This window comes from Triticum urartu, chromosome 1 (genome assembly GCF_003073215.2).
Source record: "Triticum urartu cultivar G1812 chromosome 1, Tu2.1, whole genome shotgun sequence".
Taxonomy (NCBI): Eukaryota; Viridiplantae; Streptophyta; class Magnoliopsida; order Poales; family Poaceae; genus Triticum; species Triticum urartu.
Window position 1 is genome coordinate 80,867,008 of NC_053022.1, and position 7,149 is coordinate 80,874,156.

The window sequence follows — 7,149 nt, forward strand, 5'->3', positions numbered from 1 at the left end:
TTTTCATTATAGCCTGGACATTTGGACTTTTATGTGATTCAAAGCAATAGTCTAGTTTTGACATAATAATTTAGATACTCAAGCATATCAACAAGCAACCATGTCTTTCAAAATATCAATGCTAAAACAAGTTATCCCTAGCCCATCATGCTCAAACATTGATCCATTCATGAAACACACTCGAACATTAACTACTCCCAATACTTGAGCATGATCATATTGCCTCCTAGTTGGTGCTTTTATGAGAAAAGATGGAGACTCTAATTTCAAAATAAAAATTGCATAAAGTAAAAGAAAGGCCCTTCGCAGAGGGAAGTAGGGATTTGTAGAGGTGCCAGAGCTCAAAGCGAAAGATTAGAGATAAAAACATTTTGGGAGGTGTATCCATCCCACTAACGAAAACGACTTAGAGTTCCCAACACTTTCCATGCTAGATATGCCATAGGAGGTTCCCAAACAGAAAATAAAGTTTATTCCTTTTTCCACCATTCTTTCACTTTCCATGGCTAGCCGTATCCACAGGTGCCCTCCATACCAACACATTCCAAGGAATTTATTATTTGACAACATAAAGTAAATTCATTTGTTTTTGCATTTCGGGACTGGGAATCCCTAATACCTTTACCTTACTCTCGTGCAATGACAAGTGAATAAATTCTCATCTTGAGAATAACACATCGAGCATGGAAAATATTAGCCACCCGTTACCGTTCCGCGAGCAAAACAAACACACAAAAGAGAAGTTTATTTTGCAAATTAGAGATGGAACATGCAAATTTGCTTAGAAAGACAAAAGAATACCACATATAGGTAGATATAGTGGACTCATGTGGCAAAACTGGTTTAAAGGATTTTGGATGCACAAGTAGAGATCATGCTTGGTGCAAAATGAAGGCTAGCAAAAGATTGAGAAGCGACCAACCAAGAAACAAATAATCTCATAAGAAAGTATTAAGCATAATTAACACTGAATAATGCACCATAAGTAGGTTATAATTTTCATTGCACGATTATTGACTTTCATGCATGCGTAGGGAATCACAAACCTTAACACCAATATTCCTACTAGAGCACAAATTACTCATCAACATAACTCACATATCACATCATCATATCTCAAAACTATTACTAAGAATCAAGTTTATTTTGTCCAATGATCTTCATGACATTTTCTTACTTTATCCTTCTTGGATATCTATCACTTTGGGACTAATTTTCATGTGTTGCTTTTCATAAGCTCAAACAAATATAAGTGAAGATCATGAGCATAACAAATTTTCTTTCTCTCAAAATAATTTAAGTGAAGCAAGAGAGAATTTCTTCAAAATTTTACTAACTCTCAAATAAATCTAAGTGAAGCAAGAGAGCATTTCTTCAAAAATAACAAGCACACCGTGCTCAAAAAGATATAAGTGAAGCAATAGAGCAAGTCCTAGCTCATAAAAGATTTAAGTGAAGCATAGAGAGCAATTCTAAAAAGTCATGATATAATTTTGGCTCTCTCAAATAGGTGTGTCCAACAAGGATTAATGACTTAAAACACAAAATAAAACACGCAAAGACACATATCATACAAGACGCTCCAAGCAAAACACATATCATGTGATGAATAAAAATATAGTCTCGAGTAAAATACCGATAGTTGTTGGAAGAAAGCGGGGATATGCCACTCGGGTGCATCCCCAAGCTTAGTTGGTTGCTCATTCTTGGACAATAGCTTGGGATACCGGGACATCCCCAAGCTTAGGCTCTTACATCCTTCCTTCATCCATCGTAAGATAACCCAAAACTTGAAAACTTCAATCACACAAAACTCAACAAAGCCTTCGTGAGATCCGTTAGTATAAGAATACTAGATCACTATTATAAATGTTGTATCAAACCAATTCATATTTTTTTGTATTATATCTACTGTATTTCAACTTTTCTATGGCAAAAACTCATCAAAGAAAACCATAGAGCCATCAAAATAAGCACACAACACAAAGAAAACAGAATCTGTCAAAACAGAACAGTATGTAGAAATCTGACTATTTCGAATACTTATGTAACTCCAAAAATTCTGAAATATTAGGAAGACCTGAGAAATTTGTATCTTGATCTACTGCGATTGGAATGGGTATTTTATCGCTCTCTGGTAAAAATAAAAATTAATTTCATGAGCGTAGAAGTTTCTGTTTTTCAGTAAGATCAAATAACTATCACCCTAGAAGATCCTAAAGGCTTTACTTGGCACAAACACTAATTAAAAAATAAAAACACAATCATAACAGTAGCATAATTGTGCTAACACTCAAAAATAGGAAGAAAAGACAAATATAAATTTTATTCATTGGGTTGCCTCCCAATAAGCGCTATAGTTTTAAGCCCCTAGCTAGGCATAATATTTCAACGATGCTCACACAATAGATAATAATCGAAACACAAAGAGAGCATTATGAAACATGTGACCAACACATTTAATTTTAGTATACTTCCTATGCATAGGAATTTTATAGGAAAACAAATTATCAAGACAAGAAACATCTAGCATATGCAAAGGAGAGGAATAAAACATTGATAATTTCAACACAACAATAGGAAATTTAATAACATGAAAATTTCTACAACCATATTTTCCTCTATCATAATAAGTATATGTAGGATAATAATAAAATTTAATAATATAACTATCATATAAAATTTTCTCTTTATGATCCACATGCATGCAACGTTGACACTCTTCCAAAATAGTGGGATTATTTTTAGCTAAAGTTACACTCTTGCAAACCCACTTTTAATATTATTGCAAACATATTCATCATGAGGCTTAAATAAATTTTCAAATCATAAGAAAAATCACCCAATCATGATCATTGTAAAAAGTAGTAGACATGGAAAAATTAGCATCCCCAAGCTTGGGGTTTTGCATAGAGCACAATTGAAATTAATAGAATTTATAGTAAAATCATTGCAATCATGCTTCTCATTCAACGAGCTATCATGAGTCACTTCATAAATTTCTTCGTCACAATTTTCAGATTCATGAATCTCAAGCAAAACTTCATAGAGATAATCTAGTGAACTCAATTCACTAGCAATGGGTTCCTCATAATTGGATCTCTTGAAAAGATTAGCAGGTGGATGAGGATCCATATCAATTGATTTTTAGCAAGCAAAGATGCAAGCAAATAGAAGACACATGGTAACACAAGCAAACATGAGATCTGACGAGAAAACGGCGAACGAAAAAGAGGGCGAATAAAACGGCAAATTTTTGTGAAGTGGGTGAGAGGAAAACGAGAGGCAAATGGAAAATAATGTAAATTGCGAGGAGATGAAATTTGTGATTAGGAACCTGGTATATGTTGAAGATCCTCCCCGGCAATGGCGCCAGAAATTCTCCTTGATGGTAGCTGGAACTACGTCGGTATTTCCTCGGAGAGGGAGGGATGATGTAGCACAGCGACGGTAGGTATTTCCCTCAGTTATGAAGGTATCGAACCAGTAGGAGAACCAAGCAACACAACGTAAACATCACCTGCACACAAACAACAACACCTCGCAACCCAACAAGTGAAAGGGGTTGTCAATCCCTTCCGGGGTACGGTGCCTCAAGATAGGCAAGCGGACGTGAGGTAAATTGTAGTAGATTGATAGATCAAACGCCAAATAAAATAAATAAAGATAAAATGCAGCAAGGTATTTTTGTATTTTTTGGTTTAATAGATCTGAATACAAATGCAAAGGAAAAGTAGATCACAAGGCAAATATATGAGAAAGAAGACCTGGGGGCCGTAGGTTCCACTACTAGTTTCTCTCTCGAAAAATAGCAAACGGTGGGTAAACAAATTACTGTTGGGCAGTTGATAGAACTTCAAATAATTATGACGATATCCAGGCCATGATCATTACATAGGCATCACGTCCAAGATTAGCAGACCGACTCCTCCTTGCATCTACTACTATTACTCCACACATCGACCGCTATTCAGCATGCGTCTAGTGTATTAAGTTCATGGAAAAATGGAGTAATGCACTCAGAACAATGACATGATGTAGACAAGATCCGTTTATCTATATGGTGGTAGATATAGATCTCGTCTTTTTATCCTTAGCAGCAATGATATGTACTTGTCGTTTCCCTTTCTGTCACTGGGATCGAGCACCGTAAGATCGAACCCACTACGTGGCACCTCTTCCCATTGCAAGATAAATAGATCAAGTTGGCCAAACAAAACCCAAATATCAGAGAAGAAATATGAGGCTATAAGAGATCATGCATATAAGAGATCAAAGAAACTCAAATAGCTTTCATGGATATAAAAAGATATGACTGATCATAAACTCGAAGTTCATCAGATCCCAACAACACACACCGCAAAAGAGTTACATCATATGGATCTCCAAGAGACCATTGTTTTGAGAATTCAGCGAGAGTGAGAGCGAAAGCCATCTAGCTACTAACTACGGACCCGAAGGTCTACAAGGAACTACTCACGCATCATCGGAGAGGCACCAATGGAAGTGGTGAACCCCTCTGTGATGGTGTTTAGATTGGATTTGGTGGTTCTGGACTCTGCGTGATAACCCACAAGTATAGGGGATCACAACCGTTTTCGAGGGCAGAGTATTCAACCCAAATTTATTGATTCGACACAAGGGGAGCCAAATCATATTCTCAAGTATTAGCAGCTGAATTTTCAATTCAACCACACCTGGAAACTTAATATCTGCAGCAAGGTATTTAGTAGCAAAGTAATATGATAATAGTGGTAACGATAGCAAAAGGTAATGGTAGAAAAAGTAATATTTTTGGGTTTTATAGTGATGGTAACAGTAGCAGCAGAAAAGTAAATAAGCGAAGAACAATATATGAAAAGCTCGTAGGCATTGGATCGGTGATGGAGAATTATGCCGGATGCGATCGATCATGTAACAGTCATAACCTAGGGTGACACAGAACTAGCTCCAGTTCATCAATGTAATGTAGGCATGCATTCCGAATATAGTCATACGTGCTTATGGAAAAGAACATGCATGACATCTTTTGTCCTACCCTCCCGTGGCAGCAGGGTCCTAATGGAAACTAAGGGATATTAAGGCCTCCTTTTAATAGAGTACCGAACCAAAGCATTAACACATAGTGAATACATGAACTCCTCAAACTACAGTCATCACCGGAAGTTTCCCGATTATTGTCACTTCGGGGTTAACGGATCATAACACATAATAGGTGACTATAGACTTGCAACATAGGATCAAGAACTCTCATATATTGATGAAAACATAATAGGTTCAGATATGAAATCATGGCACTCGGGCCCTAGTGACAAGCATTAAGTATAGAGAAGTCATAGCAACATCAATCTCAGAACATAGTGGATACTAGGGATCAAACCCTAACAAAACTAACTCGATTACATGATAAATCTCATCCAACCCATCACCGTCCAGCAAGCCTACGATGGAATTACTCACGCACGGTGGTGAGCATCATGAAATTGGTGATGGAGGATGGTTTATGTTAACGATGGCGACGAATTCCCCTCTCCGGAGCCTCGAACGGACTCCAGATCAGCCCTCCCGAGAGAGTTTAGGGCTTGGCGGCGGCTCCGTATCGTAAAACGCGATGAATCCTTCTCTCTGATTTTTTTCTCCCCTAAAGTGAATATATGGAGTCAAGGTTGAGGTCGGTGGAGCGGCAGGGGGCCCATGAGGCAGGGGGCGCGCCCAGGGGGTAGGGCGCGCCCCCACCCTCGTGGACAGGTGGTGGCCCCCCTGACGTGGATCTTTCTTCCAATATTTTTTATATATTCTAAAATAATTCTCCGTTGATTTTCAGGTCATTCCGAGAACTTTTATTTCTGCACAAAAATAACACCATGGCAATTCTGCTGAAAACAGCGTCAGTCCGGGTTAGTTCCATTCAAATCATTCAAGTTAGAGTCCAAAACAAGGGCAAAAGTGTTTGGAAAAGTAGATACGACGGAGACGTATCAACTCCCCCAAGCTCAAACCTTTGCTTGTCCTCAAGCAATTCAATTGATAAACTAAAAGTGATAAAGAAAAACTTTTACAAACTCTGTTTGCTCTTGTTGTTGTAAATATGTAAAGCCAACATTCAAGTTTTCAGCAAAGATTATGAACTAATCACCTTCGCGATAACATTTAGGTCTCATGTTTACTCATATCAATGGCATAATCAACTAGCGAGCAATAATAATAAATCTTGGATGACAACACTTTCTCAAAATAATCATGATATGATATGACAAGATGGTATCTCTCTAGCCCTTTCTGAGACCGCAAAACATAAATACAGAGCACCTTTAAAGATCAAGGACTGACTAGACATTGTAATTCATGGTAAAAGAGATCCAATCAAGTCATACTCAATGTAAACTAACAGTAATGGATGCAAATGACAGCAGTACTCTCCAACTGGTGCTTTTTAATAAGAGGATGATGACTCAACATAAGAGTAAATAGATAGGCCCTTCGTAGAGGGAAGCATGGATTTGTAGATGTGCCAGAGCTTCGTTTTGAAATAGATATGAATAATATTTTGAGCGGTATACTTTCATTGTCAACATAACAACCGAGAGATCTCGATATCTTCCATGCTACACACATTATAGGTGGTTCCCAAACAGAATGGTAAAGTTTATACTCCCCCTACACCAACAAGAATCAATCCATGGCTTGCTCGAAACAACGAGTGCCTCCAACTAACAAGAGTCCCGGGGGAGTTTTGTTTGCAGTTATTTTGATTTGATTTGCATAAAGCATGGGACTGGGCATCCCGGTGACCAGCCATTTTCTCGTGAGTGAGGAGCGGAGTCCACTCCTCTTGAGAATAACCCGCCTAGCATGGAAGATACAGACAACCCTAGTTGATACATGAGCTATTTGAGCATACAAAGCACAATGTTTATTTGAAGGTTTATTGTTTAGCACATACAAATTTACTTGGAACGGCAAGTAGATACCGTATATAGGTAGGTATGGTGGACTCATATGGAATAACTTTGGGGTTTATGGAATTGGATGCACAAGCAGTATTCCCGCTTAGTACAAGTGAAGGCTAGAAAAAGACTAGGAAGCGACCAGCTAGAGAGCTACAACAGTCATGAACATGCATTAAAATTAATCAACATCGAATGCAAG